General features: G+C 52.5%; 1 protein-coding gene across 9 annotated transcripts in view; it reads right to left on the reverse strand.

Annotated features, from left to right (window-relative positions):
• Positions 1–26,802, reverse strand: part of KCNQ1 (potassium voltage-gated channel subfamily Q member 1) — a 363,159-nt gene that overhangs the window by 332,718 nt on the left and 3,639 nt on the right. The window contains exons 1-2 of one of the 9 annotated variants that reach the window (XM_049892819.1): positions 14,424–15,254; positions 13,442–13,582 (exon numbers count right to left, since the gene is read on the reverse strand). The exons of 7 other annotated variants lie outside the window; for them this stretch is intronic. The gene's annotated coding sequence lies outside the window, so the exon portion shown is untranslated. Of the gene's footprint in view, positions 1–13,441; positions 14,215–14,423; positions 15,255–26,802 lie in introns of those variants that run through there. One more of the 9 variants, XM_049892818.1, reaches the window with a different exon arrangement.

Consider the following 26,802-nt stretch of genomic DNA (forward strand, 5'->3'; position numbering starts at 1 on the left):
CCTGCTCTCCGACCTGCCAATCTTGGATTTGCCAGCCCCTGTGGCTACGTGCATGAGGAGAAGCCTCCATCCTGACCCACGGACTCTGGATGTTCCAGCCTCTACAACCACGTGAGCCATTTCCTTGATATAAATCTCTCTCCGTAGCTATATATATTTATACACTTTACCGGTTTTGCTTCTCTAGAGAACCCGGCCTAAGAAACATGCCTTTGTGTCCAGCCTCACTTTTAAGGAATATTCTGGCTGTACTTCTTCCAAGACAGATTTGTTCATTCTTTTGGCAGTCCATGGTACATTCAATATTCTTTACCAACACCACAATTCAAAGGCATCAATTCTTCTTTAGTCTTCCGTATCCATCATCCAGCTTTCGCATCCACATGAGGCAATTGAAAACACCATGGCCTGGGTCAGGCACACCTTAGTCTTCAAGGTGACATCTTTACTTTTCAACACTTTTTTAAAAGAGGTCTTTTGTAGCAGATTTGCCCAATACAATGTGTCTTTTGATTTCTTGACTGCTGCTTCCATGGGCATTGATTATGGGTCCAAGTGAAATGAAATCTTTGGCAAAGTCAACCTTTTCTTTGTTTATCATGATGTTGCTTATTGGTAAAGTTCTGAGATTTTTTTTTTCTTTATATTGAGGTGTAATCCATACTGACGGCTGTGGTCTTTATCTTCATCAGTAAGTGCTTTAAGTCCTCTTCACTTTCAGCAAGCAAGGTTGTGTCATCTGCATAACGCAGGTTGCTACCATGTCTTCTTCCAGTCCTGATGCCCCTTTTCTTTTTTATATAGTCCAGCTTCTCGGATTATTTCCTCAGCATATAGATTAAGTATGATGAAAGGATGCAACTCTGACACACACCTTTCCTGACTTTAAACCATGCATAATCCCCTTGTTCTGTTTGAACAACTATCTCTTGGTCTATGTACAGATTCTTTATGAGCACAATTAAGTGTTCTGAAATTTCCAATCTTTGGAATGCTATTCATAATTTGTTATGATCCACACAGCTGAATGCCTTAGCATAGTCAATAAAACACAGGTAAACATATTTCTGGTGTTCTCTGCTTTCAGCCAGGATCCATCTGACATCAGCAATGATATCCCTGGTTCCACGTCCTCTTCTGTATCCGGCTTGAATTTCTGGCAGTTCCCTGTCGATATACTGCTGCAGTATATTGTGTGATATTAATGATATTGTCCAATGATTTTGGCATTCGGTTGGATCACCTTTCTTGGGAATAGGCATAAATATGGATCTCTTCCAGTCGGTTGGCCAGGTAGCTGTCTTCCAAATTTCTTGGCATAGGTGAGTGAGCACTTCCAGCACTGCATCCATTTGCTGAAACATCTCAATTAGTATTCTATCAATTCTGTCAAACCAGGATGTTGGGGCACCCAAAATAGAACACAAACAGTAACAAATAAAAACAAAGGTATTATAAGTAAATGATATAATCACAGCACACTGACGTTGGTGGGGCAGAAAAGACATACCCCAAGAAACTTTGGAAGGAGCCCTGGTGGCACCGTGGTTAAGGGCTCAGCTCCTAACTGAAAGATTGGTGGCTGGAACCCACCCAGTGGCTCCACAGGAGGATGACCTGGTGATCTTCTCCTGTAAAGATTTCGGCCGAGAAAACACTACTGGGCAATTCTGCTCTGTCCTCTACGGCTGCTGTACGTTGCAATCAACTCAACGGCCCACAACAACACGTAACTGTGGAAAACGGCATTTTGACTGCATACTGTAAGGCTAAGGAGAGAGGAAGAACTCAGCACAAACACTGTGCCTCTCCAGAGAGGGTGTGGAATAGCAACTCTGTAACAACCTCTGGGTCTACTAGGGTTGTATACATAATCAACATATGGAAAGCCAGGTTCTCACTATTAAAGAAAGATGTTCAGTAAGGAAAGGGGAGGCTAGAATGGACCTGCGGTGCCGGACTGGACTTGGAAGACTCCAGTATGATTCTGTGTCTTCATTAACATTGATGCACAGGTAGGCAGACGTGAAAATATGTGCAGCTGTATGGGGGAGTGGGAGATGGGTTCATGGGCACACATGTTCCCTAGATCTATCCCATGTGAAGGCCTAGAAGCAGTGACACCCCAGTAACAATGAGCACACCTAGTACCCAGATCTTGGTTTCTAAGAGCCACTGTACAACAAAAGGAGCCAGAGTTCCTTGGAGATGTGGCTGATTTCAGAACTGAGGCAAGGAAAATACAAGTTGAGCCTGGAGCATCTTGTGGTAGCAGAAAGTAAGGACATGCTCAGAAAAAAAGACAGGGCTTGTTGACAGGAGCCCACCTGAAGGAGCTCCCAATATCTAAAGCGGAGACAATGTGATACGCTAGTATTGGTCACAACCCATAAAAAAAATAGAGTGTGGTAAATATCCTAGAGACCACACTGAAACAAATAAACTACTGAATAAATAAATGAGGGAGAAGGGACAAATCTCCCTAGAGAAGAGTTCCAATGAATACTGCAGAAGGAGACAGGGAAGTGGAAAACCCTGCTAGATAACTGTAGCAAGCCCACCAGTGGATGCCGAAATCAGTGGGTGTAAGCTTGAGGAGAAACAAGGTATTTGCAGTTTCTCAAAGCATCTCCCTCCAGGTGAGGGGGAAACAGTAAACTCACAGTGGAGAAACCCGTAGACACCGCCTCCATCAAAAGATCAAGGTCAAAATACTCAGTACCAAGACCCAGAGGCGTCATGGCCCTGATATGAGGCACTTCTCGGAACATGGCTGCGTCTGTGGTGTTCCTGCCAAAAACTCATAATCTCAATCTAATCACAAGAGAACATCAGACAAATCCAGATCAAGGGACATTTGAAAAAAGAGCTGACCAGTACTTGCCACAAATGCCAAGGTCACGAAAGACAAGAGGGAGAAAATGTCACGGACCAGAGGGGACTGGGGAGTAGGGGCAGCTGAGTGCAATGTGGGGATCTCATTTAAAAACCTGTCGCCGTCAAACAGATTCCAATCCATCGCGACCCTATAGGACAGAACAGAACTGCCCCCGCAGAATTTTCAAGGCTGTAATCTTTACAGAAGTAGACTGCCTTATCTTCCTCCCACTGAGCAGTGGTAGGTTTGAACCGCCAACCTTTCGGTTAGCAGCCGAGCACTTAACCATGGCGCCACCAGGGCTCCTTTTATTTAAAAAGGAGGTGCTATTTTTGCCTTAAGGAGCCCCGATGGCACCACGGTTAAGCGCTCGGCTGCTAACAGAAAGGTTGGTGATTCAAAGCCACCCAGCAGCTCCGTGGCAGAAAAGATTGGGCAATCTGCTCTCATAAAGATTAAACCAACCCACTGCCATCGAGTCGATTCTGACTCATAGCGACCCTATAGGACAGAGTAGAACTGCCCCATAGAGTTTTTACAGCCCAGGAAACACTAAGGGACAATTCTGCCCCGTCACCCAGGGTCACTTTGAGTCAAAAATTGACTCAACACAACAGGGTTTTTTGGTGGGGGGAGGGGCTCTGGTGGTCCCTTGATGGGGCAAACAGTTGGCACTCAGCTGCTAACTGAATAGTCAGCGGTTCTAACCCACCAGCCATTCCACAGGAGGAAAAGCCTGGTAATCTGCTCCCGTAAAGATCACAGCCTAGGAAACCCTGTGGGCAGTTCTACTCTGTCCTATAGGGTTGCTATGAGTCAGAATCAACTCAAGGACACATAACAATCGCATTTTTGCCTTATAAAAATGGCCAAAGGTTTTCGTGATAAAACTTTTTATGGCTTTAGAGAGAGTGTTGTGCCCCAGGCTTGAATTATATTTTCTTGGCCCCAGCTCTGAAGTCAGCTGCGTTTCCAAGGAACCCTGGTCCCTTTTGTTGTAGAATGGCACTTAGAAACCAAGATTTGAACCAGTAAGCAACATCATGATAAACAGAGAAAACAATGAAATGGTCAAGAATTTCATTTTACTTGGATCCACAATCAACACCCATGGAAGCAGCAGTCAAAAAATCAAATGACATAGGCAAACCTGCTGCAAAAGACCTCTTTAAAGTGTTAAAAAGCAAAGATGTTGCCTTGAGAACTACGGTTTGCCTAACCCAAGCCATGGTATTTTCAATTGCCTCATCTGCATGCGAAAGCTGGACAACGAATAAGGAAGACCGAAGAAATATTGATGCCTGTCTTGGATTGAATTCTGTCCCACCAAAAATGTATATATCAATTTGGTTGGGCCAGGATTCTCAGTATTCTGTGGTTGCCCTCCATTTTGCAATTGTAATTTTATGTTAAAGAGGATTAGGGTGGGATTGTAGCACCCTTACTCAGGTCACATCCCTGATCCAATGTAAAGGGAGTTTCCCTGGGGTGTGGCTTGCACCATCTTTTATCTTACAAGAGATAAAAGGAAAGGGAAGCAAGCAGAGAGTTGGGGACCTCATACCACCAAGAAAGCAGTGCTGGGAGCAAAGCACACCCTTTGGATCCAGGGTCCCTGTCTGGAGAAGCTCCTAGTCTGGGAGAAGATTGATGAGAAGGTCAACAGAGAGAGAAAGCCTTCCCCTGGAGCTGACACCCTGAATTTGGACTTTTAGCCTACTTTAACTTTACTGTGAAGAAATAAATTTCTTTTTGTTAAAGCCATCTACTTGTATTTCTGTTATAGCAGCACTAGATGACTAGGATAATGCCTTTAAATTATGGCATTGGTGAAAAATAATGAATATACCATGGACTGCCAGAGTACGACCAAGTCTGCCTTGGAAAAAATACAGCCAGAGTGCTCCTTGGAAACGAAGATGATGAGACTTCATCTCACGTACTTTGGAGATGTTATCAGAAGGGACCAGTCCTTGGAGAAGGACATCATGCTTGGTAAAGTAGAGGGTCAGCGAAAAAAAGAAATAACAGCGGCTGCAACAGTTGGTTCAAATATAGCAACGATTGTGAGGATGGCGCAGGACTGGGCAGTGTTTCGTTTTGTTATACCTAGGGTCACTATGAGTCAGAACCAACTCGACAGCACTTAACAACCACAACAAAGTGTCTAGCGTCAAAGCGGAAGGCAGATTGGCTGAAGGTGTCAGAGGCACATAAACATGGAGACCCTCGGGTCTTGTTGGCTCTCTCCTTCAAATGTGTCCCAAGGAAATAATCTGAGTTCCCGGCAAAAATGAACGTAGAAGGATTTGCATCACAGGGCTATTTATAAGAGCAAAAGAGGAAATAACTCAGTTGTCAACAAAAGAGAAAGAGTGGATTAAGTTACGTTCAATAACCTAACCAGAATCACTATCCAGCCGCTGAAATTCCTGATTTGACAGAAGAACAGATGATGGCGGAAACACTCCCGCTACCTCAAATGATAAAAAGATGCAAAAGAGTTTTCCAGCACCAAGCCCGTCTCACCAATCATTTACACGAACGTGCCCAGGAGACGACACGTAACACACGTGATATTAGCAGCTACCTCTGCTGAGTGCTTCCTCTGAGCTGGCACTAACCCATGTACACTGTACAAGGGGCTCATTTAATTCTCAAAACAACCATGAAAGGCAAGCACTCTCACTATACCCATTTCCTAGATGAAGAAACTGAGGTACATATGGGTTAAGCAAATGGCCGCAGAGCTTGGGAGGGGGTGGTCTAGCTGTGGGCCTGCACACATGCCCTCACTCACAGGCACACATACACACGGTAACCTAGAAAAAACACATGCACACACATACATACATCCACACATGTTGTTGTTAGGTGCCGTCGAGTCAGCTCTGACTCAGAGCCGCCCAGTGTACAACAAATGAGATGCTGCCCAGTCCTGCACTACCCTCACAGTTCTTGCTATATTTCAGCGCATTGTTGCAGACACTATGTCAATCCATCTAGTTGAGGGTCTTCCTCTTTTTCGCTGACCCTTTACTTCACCAAGCATGATGCCCTTCGGCAGGGATTGGTCCCCGGTGCACACCGTTATGGATTGAATTTCATCCCCCCAAAATACGTGCCCTGAATCCTAACTCCTATAGTGGTTGTAATCCCATTTGGGAATGGGTTTTCTTTGTTATGCTAAATGAGCAATATTAGGGTAGGGTGCTTCTTTAGTCAATCTCCTTTGAGATGTAAAAGAGATTAAACAAGCAGGTAAGAAGGGAGGGACCCCCATGCCACAGGAAGATCACCAAGGAGCCAAGAGATAGAGGCTGAAAAGAAACAAGGACCTTCCCCCACAGCCGAGAGACAGAGAGGGAGAGAGACAGAGTGAGAGAGACGGAGAGAGAGAGAGAGACGGAGAGAGACACAGAGAGAGAGACACACACAGAGAGAGACAGAGAGAGAGGGACAGAGAGAGAAAGACGCAGAGAGACAGAGAGGGAGAGAGACAGAGAGAGAGAGAGACGGAGACAGAGAGGGAGACAGAGAGGGAGAGAGAGACACAGAGAGAGAGAGAGCCTACCCCTAGAGCCAGCGCCCTGATTCAGACTTCTAGCCTCCTAACCTGTGAGAAAATAAATTTGTTTGTTAAATCCCCCCACTTGTGGTATTTGTCACAGCAGCAGTAGACAACCAAGACACACACATAAAAATTGACCAAAAAAAGAGAAAGAGAGAGACTGGGAGGAAATACCCCAATGGCAGGCAACTACAGGACATAGAACGATGAGTAACTTTCTTCTTCAAAATTTCTAAACGTTCCATGACGAGCATCCCTGAGCTTTGGCATCAGAATAACTAATCTAAAAACATCTCGGTATGACTTAGCCAGGAGATAACCAGCAGCTTTCCCGGCAGCTACGGGCGCCCCCACGTGCTTCTGCTGGGGGCCGGCGATGCCAGGTGTCCTTTCAGTGTGTGTCCATCCAAGCAAGAGGCTCTGCCCTCGTGCAGTTACGGGCAGCGACTTTTCACTTAGGCAACGTAACTTCACGCTCCCCGAAAAGCTACCAGAATAGTCCGCAGAACCCCCAAGCACTGTCGGCCGAGACTCACCAGTGGTTCACGCTGGCGTTTTTCCTGCTTTACCGCGCTCCCTCTCCCTCCCCCACTGTCACCTTCTTCTTTTGAGCGTTGATTGGAGACACCACGCCTGTTTTGCCATAACTACCTCAGTGTATATTCTTAGGAACAAAGACATTCCCTTCTATAAATAACCACAGCTCAGTGGTCAAAATCGGGAAACGGGCACCGATTCTCGTTATCTCACCCAGGGCCCAGATTTGGACGTCACCGATGATCCCAACCATGGTTTTGGTACTCTCGTTTTCCCAGCTCAGGGTCCAGCCAGAATCATGGGTTCCATTTACTTATCCCGTTTCTTTGGTCTCCTTTACTCCGGAGAGGTCTTCAGTCTTCCTTTGCGTTTTTTAAATTGTGGTAAAAAATGTATACAGTCATGTGCCACGTAACTTCCATTCGGGCAACGTCCAACCGATACATGTGTGTGTTGCCACACGGTTATGAGAGGGCTCAGAAATCCCAACAGGAGAATGGGATGTGGTGGACGGAACTGGACGTAGCGAACGCAACAGCTTGCCGCACACACACGTGTGTCTCGAGTCTCCTGTATACAAGGCAATGGTGTTGCCAGGGGTATAATGGCACAGTATGCGTGTCACCTACAACACACACAGCACGCATGTCACCTACAACACACACAGCACGCATGTCACCTACAACACACACAGCACGCATGTCACCTACAACACATACATCTCGACGGCCGTGATAAACGCTTATGCTCCTGCCTCACGTGCTTACTGTGCTTTCTATCATTATTTTAACGCGGGCTTTCCTTACTTACAGTAAAAAGTTCACCATATAACAGTACGCTTTGACCCCTGGGCAGCAGCATTCAATCTCGCGTATTGCTCGTCTCTTGAGAGTTGTAGCATTATCTGTGGGAAGTATTACCGTGAAGCACATCATGGGTGCAGGAAAAGCAGCGCCAGTGATAGCAGCAGCAGGAGGCAAAGGACAAGTATCGATTTGGAAGTGAAACAAAACGTATCCCACGAAGCTTTGCTCAGTATATAAGATGACGTTCGCGCCACACCCAAATCACATAACGTCTCATTTAACAGAACGTGTTGTGGACGTTAAGTGACACGCGACCGTATAACAAAACATTAGCCAACTCAACAGTTTCTACGGGCACAGTTCGGCGACACTGGTTACGTTCATCACACTCTGCGAAAATCACCTGTTTCCAAATGTTCCACCGCCCTTCACAGAAACTCACAGCGACCCAGGGGACAGAGCAGAAACGCCCCACAGGGTTTCCCACACTGTAATCTTTACCAGACCGCCACATCTTTCGCCCTCAGTAGATTCAAACCGCAGACCTTTAGGTTCGCAGCCAAGCGCTCGACCACTGTGCCCCCGGGGTTCCTTTTAACAGAAACTCAGTGTCCCCTACTCTCTGCATTTTTTGACCATGACAATGAGCTCAGGCCAGTTACTCTGTAGCGTGTCTCCCACTTGGGGTTTGTCTGATGCTTCCTCACGTTTAGATGCAGGAACACACTGGATTCAGGACGCCCCCTCAGGAGGCACCAGGAGTTAGCCTGTCCCACTTGGTTAAGGTGGCGTCTGCCAGGTTTCGCCCCGGAAAGTTACTGTTTTTCCCTTTATAGTTAGTAAGTACGTGGCCGGAAGGTACTCGGAGAGTGACTCTTCTCTCCGTAGTACTGGGGCACCCGCTGCTGACTTTCCAGCCCCATCCTGCCTTCCCCTTGGTTAGCTGGCATCCAACTGCAAGGACACGTTTGCCCTGCTCCCTCATATATGTGTGTGTGTGGTGTTGTTAGCTGCCGTGGAAACGCTGCCCGGTCCGGTGCCCGTCCCGTGATCGGTTACAAATCGGACGGACCGTTGTGATCCACAGGGTTTTCATTGGCTGAGTTTTGGAAGGAGATCGCCAGGCTTTTCTTCTCAGCCCATCTCAGTCTGGAAGCCCTGCTGAAACCTGGTCAGCATCGTAGCAACATGCAAGCCTCCGCTGACAGACGGGTGGTGGCTGTGCAGGGAAGGAATTGGCTGGGAACTGAACCAGGGTCTCCCACACGGAAGGCGAAAATTCTACCCCTGAACCACCACTGTCTCTCTTCTAGATACATACACACACGCACATATGTCAGGATGGCCTCTTGGATTCTTATTTTATTTCATGAGCTATAATCCATTGGAAACCCTGGTGGTGCAGTGGTTACATGCTACGGCTGCTGACCAAAGGCTCAGCAGTTCGAATCCGCCAGGCGCTCCTTGGAAACTCTATAGGGCAGTTCTGCTCTGTCCTATAGGGTCGCTATGAGTTGGAGCTGACTCGATGGCACTGGGTTTGGTTTTTGGGCATAATTTTTATCTCTAGCATTATTTTGCACGTGATCGTTCTGAACGTAGTACTGGATTTAGCTTGCTCTTTATTTTATTTAGGGTTTTCTGTATCTATGTCTGTACATGTGACTAGTCTGTAGCTCTTTCTTGGCTATCTTTGCCAGGTCTTCACATCAGCATCACGTTTACACACCACGCTGGGCAGCCTGCCCATCAGGCCGCACAGCTCACTGGGCAGTGGGTGGACGCCTGACCCCAAGGCTGGGAAGGTAGGGGGGTTGTCTCGCCCTGGGGCATTTCTGGAGCTAAGAAAAAGATTTAAAAATCATTTTAATGATTTTTAAAATCATTTTCTAATACTTTTTAATCTCGCATTTGAAATTTTCCAAATATACAGAATGAAAACACAGCACGGTGACCACACAGCCAGCATCCAGAGTCTCCCATGGGCATTTTGCCAGGCTGCTCCAGTGGGCACCCAGCCCTCCGTCTGCCTTGCTTTCCGGCACATTCCAGGCCAGTGGCAGAGACTCCGATGTTTCGAGTTCATCCCATACTTACTGAGATGTGCTACTTTTTCCTAATTCGATTTTAATTTGATATCTTCTCCCAAATAAACACCCATTTTACAAAGCTTTTCAAATTTGTTGGAATATACTTTTATGAATCACTGTCAAATTTAAAACCTTTTCTAAATCTGTTGTTAAAAAGCCTTCTCGTCTCTAATTGCTATTATATACCTGCTGTATATTGTGAGGAAACCCTGGTGGCGTAGTGGTTAAGTGTTACAGCTGCTAACCAACGGGTCGGCAGTTCGAATCTGCCAGGTGCTCCTTGGAAACTCTATGGGGCAGTTCTACTCTGTCCTACAGGGTCGCTATGAGACTATGAGTCGGAATTGACTCGACAGCGCTGGGTTTGGTTTTTTTTGTTTGGTATATTGTGAACATACTTGGTTTTATGATTTTTATAAGCAGCCTACACCTGAGCTCAAATTGGCAGTGAAGATTTGATTTTTGAATGGATTCTGAGACACAGGCTTTGGGTGAGATGAAGGGTGAGTGGAGACAGCCCTGCCAGGCAGGCCGGCCAGCCGTCCAGGGAAGGACAGAGAAGGCGGCAGGATGAGGTGCGGACTTGGGGGGCAGGCTGTCCTCAGTTTTGTTCCTGTTTGGGGGGCTGAGGACAGTGCGCAAGTCCCCTGAGAAAGCAGTGGGAGAAGCGGAGGTGAGCGTCAGGAAGGAGGGGCCGGGGTGTGGGTCCCCGAGGAGCAGTGAGGCAGACGGCCAAGATCGCTGGGTGGAAGCAAAGCTTCTAGGGAGCGGCAGGGAGGAAGGAAGGCCACGGTGGCTGTGATGGTGATCCTGAAGTTCGGTGTCAAGAAAGGGCGGCCCATGGGGGACAGGCGGGTGGTGGCTGAGCAGGCGGCCAGGCAGTCCTGCCTGAGTCTGGCTCCCTCCTGCCTGGGCCCCCAGAGGCCCTCCATCCTGGTGGGGGGGGGGAGCTGCTTTCACTTTGTATTCTTATCAGAGAGCAGACTTCATCCGGGAGAAATGGGGGGACGTTCTGGTGGGGAGCTGGGCAGACGTCGACAAAGGAAGTGCTGGAAGAACCTGGGGGCCCAGCAGACAGGGTTGAGGTGGGCGTAGAGGGGGAGCAGTGGCTGCACTCAGACCCGGAGTGTGGAAGTCTGAGGGGGCCAGGCTCCCTATGAAAGCATTGTTCACAAAGAGGCCCCCGCCCGGGAACAGCTGCCTGGCGATGCCCCCGGCAGCTCTGGTCAGTGGCCACTCCTAGGCACATGCTCAAAGGAACAGAAAACAGGTGCTTAAACAAAAACCTGCACACACATGCTCATGGCAGCTCTATTCGCAAGAGTTGAAAGGTACAAAAACCCAGGTGTCCATCAATGGATGAGTGGATAAAGAAAACATGGTCCATCCACACAACGGTATCACCCAGCCTTAACGAGAAACGAAGCTCTGACCCGCTACAGCACGGATGAACCTTGCACACCTCCCGAGTGGGATAAGTCCAGCACAAAAAGCCACATGCCATCTGATTCCCATTATACGAGACGTCCAGGACAAACGCATAGAGACAGAAAGCAGATGGGTGGCTGCCAGGGGCTAGGGCAGGGGACCGGGGAGTGCCGGCCCAGGGGTACGGGGCTTCTTTTTGGGGTGAAGGAATGTACTGGAACCAAAGAGAGGTGGTGGCTGCACAACACCGTGAATCCGCTAACTGCCACCAAACTGTCCACTTTAAAAGGGATAAAATGGTAAATTTTATGCCATCTATATTTTACCATAATTTTTAAAAATGCACATTTAAGCACACACATTAAAAAAAAAAAAAGGCAGCTGTTCCTGAAGTCGCATGCCTGGGCTCCAGTCCAGCGCTGCCCCTTGCTAGCTGTGGATCCGGTGCCTCGGTTTCCCACCTGTAAGTCAGGCTGAAGTAGGGCTGTGGCGAGGTTCCTATGACCAACTCCACCTACCGGGCTCGGACCAGCGCCTGCACACAGTGCCAGGCCCACGCCACGGTAACGACACCCATCGTCTTCACGACCTAGAATGATCCATCAGCCTTGAACAGCCTTAGCGTGCCTGACCTGAACACCCGGCTGGACATAATCCCCACAAAGGCCAGAGCTGCCAGGGTGACATCGGGCCACACACCCACTTAGCTGGACCACATGAGGTTCCCGAGTGTCTGCCTCACACCAAGCAAGGAGCAGGGGCTGGGACCTGGCAACAGACACAGCCGGAAACAGGCTGCTCCCGGGGGAGGGCGTGGAGCTCGCCCTGAGCCGCCTCCCCCGCCTCTCCAAGGGCCAGCCTCACTGCCCAGAGCAGGATGAGAAGCACGAGGCCTCCTCTCTGCTCCCACCCACGCTCCGGTCAGTCCCTACAGCAGCCACCGACCCACTTGAGCCCTGGCCCCCGACCTGGGCCCCCAAGCTAACACAGGCCCCAGCCACGATTCCTCCTCCCGGCTTTACAGGTTGTGCAAACACAGGTAGGAATAAAGGGATGAAAAGTAAAGCACCTCCTTGGCCAGGCTCGGCCCGTCACCACTCTCCTATTCCTGTGACAGCCACCCCTCGGCCACGGCGAGGAACATTCCGGGGGTTCAATCACAAAGTGACTGGCAGCAAACCAGGGATGGGGAGAGGGCTGGGAGGGTGAGGCCTTGGAGACAGACCCCTCCAGCCAAAAGTGTCAGGAGGCAGGGACGCGGGCGGGGTAGCAGGTAGCTCTTCCCCAAAGGTGACACAGGTGTTTTAGGTGCCCAGCCCACTCCCACGCTCCCACCAAAAGTCACTCTGTCAACGTCCCTCAGGTACTCCGGTGGGGGGGCCCCGGGTGACTGGGTGCTGAACTGTGAAAGTCACCCCCTCCCGTCCTCCCAGGGAGGCCTCCACAAGGTCAGGGCCCCCTCAGTCCACCTGGCTAAGCTCGCAGCACCATCACATTCGTTCCTAAAACAAGCCGGGGGGTGGCAGGGAAGGTACAGCTCTCCCAGGCACCCCCAGACAAGGAAGGGGGCTCAGTGAGGACCAGGGGCTGGGCCAAGGTCATCTGTCAGGCAGAGAGCCAGGCAGGACTGAGCCCAGGTCTCTGACCAGTGCCCCATCCCATGGGTCCCCTTCTAGCTCTGCCCTCCTGTGAGTGAGGGTCTTTCTCACACCCACACACACACATTTTCACAATGCTCACACACACATGCACACATGTACAAACATATGCACTTGGGAGTCTGAGATGCTGCTGTGCGCAGACCTCTTACATGTCCCTGGCAGTGAGATGGGACATGAGCCCCACCCCCTCTGCAGATGCTTCAATCGCCCACCTTTGGTCTCCTGTAGGTGAACAGTAGAAGTTCATGGCCAGGAGCCCCAAGGCTCCAAAATCATTGACCAGGACTGAGAGATGTCTAGGGCAGGGGGGTGGGGTAAGGTGCATCTGAAGGCGGAAGGGGAGGGGGAGGTTGGAGGAGGAAGAGGAGGGGAAGAAGGCTGGAGGGGAAGGGAGGAGGAAGAAGGGGGAGAAGGAAGAAAGGCAAGAAAGGACAGTGTACAGAGTGAAGCCCTGTCTATGTGCTACTTACCAGAGCAGCACTGGGGGTGGAGCATCTGCAAAAAACCCCTAGAGACCCTGGAAACCACATGGGCTCAGGGTTCAGAGAGTCCTGGGTTCGAATCCCAGGTCCCCTCTTTCCCAGCAGTGAGGTCAGCTGTAATCCCATAGGCTGCCAGGAAAGAGAGATGAGAGGAAAAGATAAGGTGGTTATAGTGATGGGAGGGGCAGATGTTTGGGGGGGTCAACACACAGCCCCCCAGAGGCAACACATGGAAGAAGGATGGCCTTCCCAACTGACGGTGCTGGGATGATAGGAAAGCCACCAGCACCAAGGAACTCCCATCCACGCCTCACACCTGGTACAGAAACCACTCTAACTGGATCGCAGACCTAAATGTAAAACCCAAACTACAAAACTAGAAGAAAATCTTTGTGCCCTGAGGTTAGACAAAGACTGCTCAATATGACACTAAGGACATAATCCATAAAGAACAGATTAATAAATTAACTTCTGCTCTTCAAAGGACACTGTTATGAGAATAAAGAGGGGAGCCACAGACTGGGAGAAAATCTTTGCAAAGCACATCTCTGATAAAGGACTTGGGTCCAAAATTCACTAAAAAAAGAAAAAAAAACCATTGCCGTTGAGTCAGTTCCAACTCAGCAACCCCATTGGACAGAGTAAAACTGCCCCATAGGGCTTCCAAGGAGCAGCTGGTGGATTTGAATTACCAACCTTTTGATTAGCAGCCAAGTTCTTAACCACTGAACCACCAGGGCTCCAAAACACATAGGGCTCTCAAATTCATCAATGAGAAAACAAACCACCCAACATTTTTTTTTTTTTAAATGGGCCAAAGATTTGAATAGACTTCACCAAAGAAGATATACAGTTGACAGACAAGCCACGGCAAAAATGCTCAACGTCATTAGTCACACACAAAATGCAAAGTAAAACCGCAAGATACCATCGCACACCTATTAGAATAACTGAAATTAAAAAGACCAACCACGGCAAGTGTTGGCGAGGATGCGGAGCAACTGGAACTCTCATTCACCGAAAGACCGACCACAGCAAGTGTTGGCGAGGATGTGGAGCAACTGGAACTCTCATTCACCGAAAGACCGACCACAGCAAGTGTTGGCGAGGATGTGGAGCAACTGGAACTCTCACTCACTGCTGGTGGGAATGCAAAATGATGCAGCTGCTTTAGAAAATTTTGGCAGTTTCTTAAATAGTTAAACCTATGCCTACCAAATGACCCAGCCATTCACTTCTAGGTATTCACCTAAAAGAAATTAAAGTACATGTTCATGTAAAGCCTTGCACACAAATGTTCATGGCAGCTTCCTTTGTAAGGCCCAACATCTGGAAAGAGCCCCATGTCCACTCACAGGTGACTAAACAATGTGTGGTCTACTTGCACAGCCAGATACAAAACAATGAACTACCGATACACCCAACAACATGGATGAATCTCAAGACAGTTATGTTGATTGAAAGAAGCCAAAGAGGAGAGACCAGTCCCTGGAGGAGGGCATCAGGCTTGGTCAAGTAGAGGGACAGCAAAAAAGAGGAAGACCCTCGATGAGATGGATTGACACAGTGGCTGCAACAATGGGCTCAAGCATGACAACGATCGTGAGGATGGTGCAGGACCGGGCAATGTTTTGTTCTGTTGTACACAGGGTCGCTATGAGTCAGGACTGACTCGACGGCACCTAACGGCAACAAAGAGTGCTGAATTTTACTCAGGTGATGTACACCTTCTGTGTTTGCTTACTGGCCATGCCCTCCCCTCCACGAGTCACCTTCACAAGCTCCACCATGCCAATCCTCTTTCACATGTTGCTGTGAAAAAAAAAAAAAATTAGCACAGTGTACTTACGACAATACCTCACCGGGGGGAGATGTGGCCGGCAAACAAATGCAGAAGGTGCCCACCAAGTGATTCCATGTATATAAAACTCTAGAAAATGCAACTAACCACCGTGCCAAAAAGCTGGTTGCTTGGGGATGGGGGCAAGGATGGGAGGGAGGGAGGAAGGGAGGGACCACATAGGGGCATGAGGAAGCTTTTGGGGGTGACATTTGCGTTCATCGCCTCGACTGTAGTGATGGCTTCACGGGTGTACCCATGTCAAAACCAATCAGATTATGTACTTCAAATGGCTGAGTTTACTGTAAGCCCCTCACCTGTGTGCGAGGTCACTGAACAAGCCTTTCAGGGCACACGTGGTCCTGCTCTTCTCAGCACCCAGAGAAAGCAGGCAGCATCCAGAGTGGGAGGCTGGCTGCCAGGAGGAGCTCAGGGTGGGCACAGCAGGCAGTGCCCCCACCTTCACCCACCTCCACAAACAGGGAGTGTTCAATGCCTCTGAACCCCCTACCCCAGGCAGCAGCAGAAGGCACCCTCCCCTCAGACCCATGTCTCAGCGGGAAGATTCGGGACATGCAGGGGCCCAGACAAGCCGCAAACCAGCATCCATGCTGCCCAGCGGTGCCCAAGCCCCTCGTTTGCCCCACTCCTGAAGTCCACCTGGGCCCTGAGTCTCCAGGGGAAGGACGGGGAGGGACGGGGGTGGGGGGGTTCTGCTGTCCCGCTGCCGGTCGTGCACCCTCCAGACAATCTTGAGGCTCCAGACAAGCCCCAAGCACTGATGGGGGACCGATATCACCCCAGGCCCACTCAGCTCAGAGAAGTCCTCCCCAAATCCCACCCTCCAGCAATGGAGTCTCAACGGTTACAATGCAATATGGATATTCCGGGCAATCCCTGGGACATGGACTCAGCTTCCTGAGGCTGCTATCTGCCTTCCAGGGGCTCCTCAGCTGAGAGAACCCCACTGCCCTGGCTATATGGATGAGGGCTTGGGGCTGGAGGCCCTGCGACCCTCAGATTTCCAGGTCTTGCAGGCCACAGAGGCAGAGCTCAGTGGGTCCCTGTGGGGCCTTGATCTGGGAGGCTGAAGTCATGGCGGGGGGTCAGGTGGGCTGTGGTGTCAGCCAGGGTATGATGGATCGCAGAGGGCCCCACGTGCCCACTGGGCACTCCTGGGGAACAGGATGGTCCCCTGAGGGTGGGAAGAAGGCACACCTGTGAGGAGAGACCTCAGCTGAGTAGACCCCACAGTATGGCTCGGAGAGCAAGTCACAGACCTGGGAAGGAAGCCCCAACAATGCTGACCGGCATCCCTGCAGACCCATACACACCCTGGTGGGCAGGGGCCCTGGCAGCAAGCTTCCCAAGGGGACTTCTGTCCTCCTGGGGGCTGTATTTCCCTGGGCAAGACTGGCACAGGGGCCCAGAGTCCCTGAAGCTGGGCACATGCCACAGGCCCATGATGGTACCCAAGGCCAGGCACACACCCAGGCCTATGTTGGCCCCAGAGTCCCTGCTCCAGCACAAGCCAGGGGCAGAGGGGCTGCAGCCTCCATATCCAGCCAGGCCTGCCCCTCACCCCTGGGAACAGCTGCCCCAGGACCAGCAAAGGGGTACCCAAGACCAGTGGGAAGCCCAGGACCAGTGGGCAGGAGCTAGGACCAGCAGGCTCATGCCCAGGACCAATGGGGGGGGCAGGACAAGGGAGGGGTATTAGGACCACCGGGGGGGGCCAGGACCAGAGAGGGAGGGGCCCAGGACCAGGACCAGTGGGAGAAGGGTCCAGGACCAGTGGGACCGGGGTAAGACCAGCATGGGGGACCAGGACCAAAGGGGGAGAGGTCCAGGACCAGTGGGGGGCACCAGCCAGGAGAGAGTGGCCCCCACACCCCCACACTGGCTCCAGCTCCCCAGGAAGGACAGGTCAGGTTACAAGCCTGGCAGGGGCTACCAGGAACCACCCAGATCCAGACCCACCTGGAGAGCTTAACTCCCAGGTGCCACTGCGCAGACCGGGTCCAGAGGGGGCTGCCCAAGCACATGCCAATGGCACCTGGTCTTGGCCTGCCCAGGCAGAGGTGGGCTTCTAGCAGGTCTGCCCAGGTCCACCCCAGTCTCTGCCCGACAGAGTCCTCCAGCCAGCCTCAGAGAGTACAATGCTACCCCCTCCGGAACCTTCTCCTACCCCAGATACCTCTAGTCGGGAGTCAGCAGGCAGGGCACACTCAGGGCTCCCTAAGGTCGAGACCTAGGACCCAGACCACCCACTTAACCCCCACCCCAGGAACTCCCCATTGTCGGGACTGGGACCCACCCCCAGCCGAGTCCCCTCCCAGCCTCATATCAAGCTCAGTAGCCCACTGCCTCCTCAGCCCGGGTCAGCCAGAAAACACTCCCAGGGCCACAGGACCCTCCTGTTGTCTGTCTCTGATTTTAAGTAAAATAGCTTTCTTGTATTAAAAAGCAGTATTGTTTTTACATTAGAAAATCCAGAGAAGCAAGATCAAAAAGTTAGAAACCCAGCAGAAAATGCTGCATAACTTAAAGAATGTTATCACTGCCACCGAATTATCCCTTTCAAGACCCAATTATTTTCTCCCTGAATTTTTGTTGACACCGTGTGTTTTCACTCAGGGATGGCATGCTGATTAAAGGGCCAATTCAGAATTTTTATTATGAGTTATGGATCTTGATGCCCATTATCTGGGATCCCACCTGTCCCAGTGGACCCTGGACGACATAAATCCTGCTGATAGGCGTCAAAGATAAAAGTTGTTTTTTTTTTTTTTTTTTCTTGAAAATTTGCAAAACATAAGGTTAAATGTGAAGGTACCTGGCAATGACTGCACCTACATTTTATTCCAGTCTTCTTCTTAGCCTTTTTATTATTTTTCATGAAACTTGTCTAAACATGGTAGAATTCATTCTTCCTTACTACAAAAGCAGTACTTACGGCCCAAATAAATAAAGCCAAAGCGTTTTTTTTTTTTTTTTTAAATCAGGAGAATTACCACTACAATACATCATTAGTGCAAAAGCAGTATTTAGAGGCAAAATAAATAAAACTAAAGAATTTGAATCTCAGGAAAATTACCACTACTCTGAATCCTTCTTTACAACAAATCAGTACTAACAGCTAAGAAGCAGAAACAGCTGCCCTGGAACACTGCAGACCTGCTCGCAGAGGAAGCAAGGATTGGGCCTGAAGACTGAATGCAGGGTAAGAATAATTTATGAGTTCCAATCGCTCGAAAAGTACCACCACAGTGCATTATTCCTTATTGGAAAGACATTATTTACGGCTCAGAAGCTAGAAAAGAAGGGAGCCGTAACACCTGGAAACAATGAATGATGTAAAGAAGAAAATGGCCACTATGACTGATGAAGACTGGCAATAATTTAGTCTCATAGTAAGTACATTCTCGAGAGAATATAGTAGCTGGGAGGCTTATCTCACACAAATCAAGCCAAACCTGTCAAAAGTTTAGAAAATTCACATGCTCGGGAGGCATCACCTAAGACGATGCTCAATTCACACAGAAATGAGGTTCCCACTCAGAATTTTTGAGTTTCACATATTTTGAAAGGCTCCCACCTTGAGGCTTAATGCATTAAAATCCAATGAACTCCAGAGGCATAAAAAGGAGGTGGGATACCGTATGTCACAGGAGTCTGAAACATTATACACGTAGCAAGTGTTGAATTGGCATGTCTTATTATGTATAATCCCCCCCTCCAAAAAATTTTAAGTTATAAACCTATCCCCCATGCCCAGGAAGGCCCACCGTTAGCCTCTCCACATCCACACTCCCGACACTCCTCGCACTCCCAGCTTTGGGTTAAACTTGGCAAGGGCACCAGGCTCACTGCCCCACTTTATGCCAACGAGTGCCTTTCTGGGGCCAGATCTGTTGATATTTTAGCCAAACTCCAGGCTGCAGTTTAATCCCCCCAAACCCACTTCCATTGAGTCAATTTCAGCTCATAGTGACCCTACAGGACAGAGAAGAACTGCTCCATAAGGTTTCCAAGGAGCACCTGGGGATTCAAACTGCTGGCCTTTTGGTTAGCAGCCATAGCTCTTAACTACTACACCGCCAGGGTTTCCCCAATCACCCCAGTGCCCCTAAATGTCCTCTCAGCTTCTTTAGCCATGCCAGGCCCTAGTCCCAGCCCAGCCCAGACTCCATTTGTCCCACCACTGAGAACCATTCGTTTTCCACAGGCTGCCTTATTGTGGGCCCTGCTTTAAAACCAAACTCCAACACTGACCACTGAACCCCAGGGGCTAGTTCGTACTGAGAAAGACCCTTCCCTGGTGATTGATTAATAGAGCAACCCCAGGAAGACAACCCCACGTGGGAAGGCCGCAGGTGTTGTGTGGGCTGAATTGTGCCCCCCTAAAAGATACATCCACATCCTAACCCCTGGTACCTGGGAACGTGATTTTTTTTATAAAACAGGGGCTTTGCAGATGGAATCAAGGTAACATGAGGTCATACTGGATCAGCCAAAAAACCAAACCATTGCCATCAAGTTGATTCTGACTTATAATGACCCTATAGGACAGAGTAGAACTGCCCCATTGGGTTTCCAAGGAGCAGCTGGTGGATTTGAACTGCTGACCATTTGGTTAACAGCTGCACCATTAAGTTGGGCCCTAAATCCAATGATGGGTGTCCTTATAAGAGCAAAATTTGGACACAGAGACAGAGGAGAAGGGCAGGTGACGACGGAGGCAGAGGTTGGAGCCATGCGGCCACAAGCCCAGGAACACCTGAAGCCACCAGGAGCTGAGAGAGGCAAGAAGGATTCCCCCCTAGAGCCTTTGGAGGGAGTGTGGCCCTGCCAGACCCCTTGATGTCGGACTTCTGGGTCCCAGAACTGAGAGAGAATAAATTCCTGTTGTTTAAGCCCCCCAGTTTTTGGTCATTTGTTGTGAGAGCCCACGGAAATTCATACAGGCACCTACCCCTCACAACTGGAGACCCTGGAGACCCTGAGGTCACTGGGGTGCTAGCCAGGGCCAGCCAGCCATGGTGCTGAGTCGCCCCCCAAGTTGGCAATGCTCTGGGGTCTCACAGGACCCGGGAACCCCTGCTCCGAGCCCGGAGCTGCACAAACTCAGGTTCAGGTCTCGGCCACCTGTGGTCCTCCCTGGGCCTCAGTGTCCTCTTGGGAGGACCTCACCAGGGCTTTTACCCCCTACCACAGGCTCAGGAAATGTGGCTGAGCTAAAACACACAACATCCTCCGCACAGTTTCTGCCACACAGAGAGCAAGCCAGCACCCCCCACCTCCCGCTCCCGTCCCCGGAGGAGTGTGGAGGTGGCGGCCATCAGCACGGGGTGACTCTGAGGTGGCAGGCAGCCTGCCAGCTGAGGCCTGATAACAGCGGGAGGTGGGGCTGCCCTGGGCCCCTCCCGTGCCCCCTCCCACCCCGTGCCAAGGACAGCCAGAACATTCCAGCTCCCGCCTAGGTGGTGCCACGCCTCCACGGAGCACCACACAAGGACCCAGGTGTCCCTGATCCAAGGGAAGGGGTAGGGAGAACCTGACCTCAGCAGAAACGGCCTCACCTGGCAGTGTCTGCAAAGCCCCTCACATTCCTCATTGTTTGCCCCCGCCCAGCAAGACAGGCTAGGTCTCTTGAGGACCCAGGGCAGTAGAGGGGTCACACAAGGTCAAGCAAGCTAGGGACAAGCCAGGAACTTCACCTGGAATCCGCCCCTCCCCCACGTCTCACTCGCCAGAGCCCGGAATCCTGGCTCAGCCGTCCTAGCTGCCCTGGCTCTGCCCGGCTGCCGGCCCCCACCCAGCCTACGTCCCACTGCCTGGGGGAAACTGGAGCTCCTGACCAGCCCACTGCATGGCCCTGCCTTGCTGGCCCAGTCTCGTCCCCTGCTGCCCTCCATGTGCCCCAAAGTCCCAGCCCAAGGAGGAGGGTCTCTCTTCTGCTCCTCAAAAGACCAGGCCCTCCCCACCTCAGCCCTCTGCTGTCCTCCCATGGGAGCGTTGCCTCGGCCCCCTCCTTACCAGGCCGTAGGCACCCTGAGAGCAGGCCTTGTCTGTTACCCTCCCCGTACCTCCAGACCCCTGGACCCCCGGGCAGAGAGTGCCTGCAGTATGGACCAGTGCAGATGGCCTGAGTCCCCTACTCAGGAATAGAGAGGGTGGGGCCACAGGGTCTCTCTGGGACATGTGGGGCTGGGATGGCCGTCACGCTGGTCAGAGAGGTGGTGCTGGCCACTGTGTGTGGCTCCCTCCACACCAGCACCATGAAGAGCCACAGTACCCCAGAACCCAGGCCTTCGCTGGGGCTCTGTTGGGTGGGCGGCCAGCTGAGACTCAGGGCTGGAGGCCACAGCCCACAGACTGACCCACTGATCTGCTGGCCACCTTGCTTAAAGACCAGGTGACAAAGGATATCCATGAAGGCTTCACCCTGACCTCGTTGCCCACACACTCTCTTACATCCAGTGACCCACCCACCTCCCCACAGTGACCAGGCAGCCCCGGGGACAGCCATGATGACCCTCAAACCCCAGTGACCAGAACCCAAACCGCCAGCAGGATCCCCGCAGCCAGGGAAGGGCTGCAAGTCATTCCGGGGTCCCAGAAAGACACAGCAGGCTGAGCTGCTCCAGGACCAGGAGACGCCGCTGCCTTTCAAGCCTTACACTTTGGCCAAGTGGGTCAAGGACACATGGAGAGGCCGACAGAGCAGATCCACCCCCACCACTCTGGATCCAGGCAGGCCAGGCTCCACCTGCCTCCAGGCCTGCTTACACAACAGTCCAACCAGTGTGCCTAGTGGGTGCTGTCACCACTGTGTCTCCATTCCTTCACCCATTGCTCTATCTGTCCATCCATCCGTTCATACTCCCATCCATCCATCTAACCACTCTCATCCACCCATCTGTCCATTCATCCATCCACCTTTCATTTCTCCATCCATTCCTCCATCATCCCCATCCACCCACCCAACCATCCCTCCCCCTCCCTTCATCCATCCATCCACACACGCCTTCCTCCCTCCCTCTCTCCCTTCATCCAGTCCTTCCATCCCCCATCTTCTTTCTATCTACCCATCTCTCCACTCACACATCTTCCATTCATCGATCCATCCACACATCATGCCCCATCCATGCATCCATCTATCTCTCCACCCCTTCCCTTACCTCCTCCCTCCATCTGTCTGTCCACCCATCCCTCCAGAACATCTACTCTATGCTGGGCCTTGAATGGTTACAAGAGCCTTCCCTCATTTCATCGTGGCCAAAGGCCTCAAATTCCTGAGCCTCTAGAAGCTTAGAGGCAGGGGGAGGGGTCACACAAACAGAAGTAGATGCCATCTGGGTTGGAGAGAACCCAGGCCTGGCCTCAGCCACCATCCTGCCCCCTCAAAACACACAAGTACACCTCAGACAATAAGACCATCCCCAGGCCTCTCATGGCCCTGGTGTAATGGAGCCAGTGGCAGCAGAGGTTAGAGGGAGCCGTATTGCCAGTACCCATCCCAGGACCAAGCATCCCCAGCATGAGCACAGCCTTATCTGGGCGCTCGGGAAATCCACGTGCCATGGCAGAACTTCCAGGGCTATTTTAGGAACAAGACAGACACCCTGGAGATCTGCTAGGAGCAGGTGGCCTGCTTGTTGACCTAGAACCCATTCTTCTGAGGCCAATGGCATGACCACCCTTGCCAGGCCTCTGACTCAACTCAGCTCGATCACTCACGGGGCTGCTGGGGGCCTTGGGCTGAGCCCTCACATGCAGCCACCTCCAACATTCAGCACTGAGACGGGGTGCAGAGCCAGCCACATCTCCGTAAGTGATGACTGTTGGGAGGGAGGTCACCTACCCAGTGCCACGCACCAGGGAAGGCAGGGCTGGGATCTGCCCAAGTGTACCTGCCCAGGACAATGCTTTGGTGGCGTAGTAGTTAAGTGCTACAGCTGCTAACCAATGGGTCGGCAGTTCAAATCCACCAGGCGCTCCTTGGAAACTCTATGGGGCAGTTCTACTCTGTCCTATAGGGTTGCTATGAGTCGGAATCGACTCGATGGCACTGGGTTTACTGGGTCCGCAAGGCTCAGGGGCCATTTCCACCTTGGGCTGTGCATCACCTTGGCCAGGTGGCTCCAAATCGCCACCCATGGCCCCAGGGAGGTAAGGAGGGCAGCAGCTCCCACTCCGGAACCCCTGATGCTCAGGCCCCGCGGGGGCACCACAACCAGGTTCCACCTCCCACAGCGGGGTCTCCCCTCCACAGGAGGCGCCTACAGGCTGTGCACCGGCTGGTGGACAGCACCACCTCAAGCAAGACACCACAAGGCCCCAGGCCTCAGAGGGGTGGAGAGATGCCCTCATGCCCACCACAGAGAAGCTGTCCATCCCACTGAGTCCTCAGGTCTCCGGAGTGGACAGAGCTCCTGGCACTGCGGGTGTTCAGAACACCACCTCATCCATACCCTTGGCCCAAGACTCAGTGACATCTGGGCTGAGAGTCCAGGCACCTAGGACACCTGAAAACTCCAAGGGCGGCCTGGGCCCCTCGAGCTGGGAAGCCGGGCAGAGGCTGCTCACACACAGACAACACTCGCCCAGGTGCCTGGGTGCTCCACAGGCCTTCCACCAAGGGCACCCTGCTCAGCTCCAGCCTCTGCTCCCCTGAAGGCTGGCCAAACTGCCGCCTGCAAAGACCCAGGGAGGCCAGTCTCTGACTCATCTACCTCAGAGCAAGGGCTGGCAGAGCACATGTGGCCCCTCTGGCCACTCCTGCCTATCCGCCCACCGGCAGTTGGGCTCTCTGGGAAGCTCACCCTGGCTGGGGTGCCCTGCTCCTGCCCTGTTACCTCTCCCAGAGGCTCTGTGTCCCCGGAACGCAAATGGCAGGACTCAGCTACACCTCAGGTGAGCGGCCCTCTTGTGACTGACGTTGGGGGAACTTGAGTTTCCACATCAGCACTGGGGTGGGGCATGTGGGTTTAACAGAAAGACACTTGTAAGTGTTTGCCCTCCATTTCACAAGTTAAGCACGGTTTGCCTAAGAGATGGCAAAACCTGCAACGTGGCTTCAACCAAACCACTTTCCCCCTGAGCCCCGGGTTCCCAGCAACAAGGGAACACTAGGCTGGCTCTCATTAAGCCAGACCTCGCACCCAGCCCCAGGCTGTTGCCTCAGCACATATTGGGAGGAGGGGCGCTAAGGGGAAGTGGAATCCCTCGTGCCCACTTTGGTGAGCCTGGGTCTTCCCTGCAGGCCCAAGAGCAAGCAGCTGCCCCCTTCACACCTTGTCCACCTGGCGGGAACTCTGGAGCAGGAGGGAGGCGGCCCCTCCACTGCAGACAGGGACAAGGAGAGGCAGAGGTGGTCAGCAGTGCTGCCCTCTCAGGGCCTCCTTACATCCCTGTCCCTGAAAAGGTGGCAAGTCATTCACGAAAGGACGACAGCCCTGAACCCCTCACTGGGCGAGCCGCTCAGCAAGGGCTAGGTGGGAGCAGGGATCACGTGCAGGGCCACACCTCAAGGGCCAGCGGCAGGCACGGCCACAAGGCTGCCTGAGGACAGAGGTCTCCAGAGACAGGACAGGCAGCCTCAGGCCCCTTCCACCAGGCCATGGGGGTCATGAGGGTCTCTGCCGCTCAGTGTGCAGCGAGCTGGGAGGCAGGTGGCTGTAATCACTGCAGCACCTGACACTCTAGCTTTCTGGGCTCAGGTCACCCGACCCCTGGTGGCACAAGCCCCAAGCAGCTCCGCCTGCAGCTGACTCACGGCGGTCCCCCGGTACAGAGAGGGGGCCAAGCAGCCCCATCCTGAGGCCACACCGCTGTCCTGAGCGCCACCCCGGCACCCCCACGACCATGTCCCCTCAACACCTAGGGCCTGCAGCCTCCATGTTCTGGCTCTGCCCAGGAGCCAGGCAGAGGAAGGGCATCCACCGGTGCCCAGCAGCCCCTGGGAGACCTGAGACACCCCACATCTTTCTTCCCCAGGTCAAACCCCCAGCCCCTCCTTGGCCTCAGTGCTGCCGGCCTCCTGGGTGTGAAGGCCCAGGAACGATTGGGACCCTGGTGTGGAGAGGATGTCTCTCCTCCCTCTGTCCCCAGCCTTGCCCTATGAGGAGGACCCTGGCCACCGCAGCTCCCTGTACAGCCTTACAAGGAAGGTTCCAGGACAGCGATGAGTCTGCCATGGATGAGAACACAGGGCTTGAGGGTTCTGGAGCTTGGCCAAGGTGGCCCAGGCTGGGGGCAATGCTCAGACGTGAGGCCTGTCTCCCGGCCGTACGTGAACACTGCTCTCCTGCCAGCCCCTCTCGTCCAGTATCCCGCGTCCTGCATCTGGTCACCAAGGGGCTCTGTAGTCCCGTGGACAATCCCCCAGTGTACCAGGGGGTCCTGGCACACTGGGGGATTCTGAGCTCTCTCACCACCTTGACGCCCCCACTACCTCCTGGGGTGACGAGGCAGCCCACTCTGCCGGGAAGAATACCCTGGCATAAAGGACGCCTGTAGCCACCAGCTAACACAGGCCCCCATTAGGTGGTCCCTGCATGGACGAAGCAGACATAGGTGTCTAGGTCAGTGGGCCAGCAGGGGGTGGTCTCTGGACAGCCAGGGGACCAGGCCCAGAGGAGGCAGCACTGGGAGTTTTACCCAGAATCCCAGGGCTAAGGAGCCTGAAAGGGGATGGCACAAAAGGGACCTGACGGCCTGCAGCCCCATGTGGCCCCATCCTCCTCCGTTCCCCTGTCTAAGGCCCTAACCCTCCAGATCCAAAGAGTGGGCGTGCCCTGGCTGGTGAGTGACCTCCAATTTGGAAAGGCGGCAGGATTAGCCCAGCGAACCACCAGGGCTGCCAGGATCTGGTACCATAAATGATTAACGTGAACTATGAAGGGGCTGCCAAAGTCACCAGGACGTTCTTGGGAACTAAGAAGGTGCCGCCACAGCCACGGGAAAGATCTGGGGAAAGTCAGGGTGGAGGGCAGGACAGGAGACAAGTGGACCCAGCCTGGTCAAGAGTTTACCCCTCACCTGCCCCCATTCCCTCTTCTCAGCACCCCGCCCTACGGGACTCAGCCTGAGGGAGCCACAGAGTGGGCAAGGGCCAGATGCTTACCAGGCTGGGATGTGGGTGTGCTCACGAGAACACGCAGCCAGCCTCGCACCTCCTATGAGGCAAGGAGAGGAGAAGGGCTTGCCTAGGTCACATGGCAAGGGCTGTTGGCCTGGGCCTAGTCCAGGCAAATGGATCAGAGCCGTGGCTGGGGCAGAGGGCAAAGGAGGGGCCTCCACATGACATCCTGCACCTCCGAGGGGGGGGATGGGGAAGGGTACAGGAGAGAGAGGACAAGTATGAGGGACAAGGAGAAGGAGGGAAAGAGTAAGAAAGGGAAGTGGGGGGCCAGGATTGGAGGGGAGAAGGGAAGGGGGAAAGTGGGAAGGAAGAGGGGAGAGAAGAGAGGGCAGAAGGGGGAGGGGAGGAGGGGGAGGAAGT

The sequence above is a fragment of the Elephas maximus genome, chromosome 7, assembly GCF_024166365.1.
Source record: "Elephas maximus indicus isolate mEleMax1 chromosome 7, mEleMax1 primary haplotype, whole genome shotgun sequence".
NCBI classification, from domain to species: domain Eukaryota; kingdom Metazoa; phylum Chordata; class Mammalia; order Proboscidea; family Elephantidae; genus Elephas; species Elephas maximus.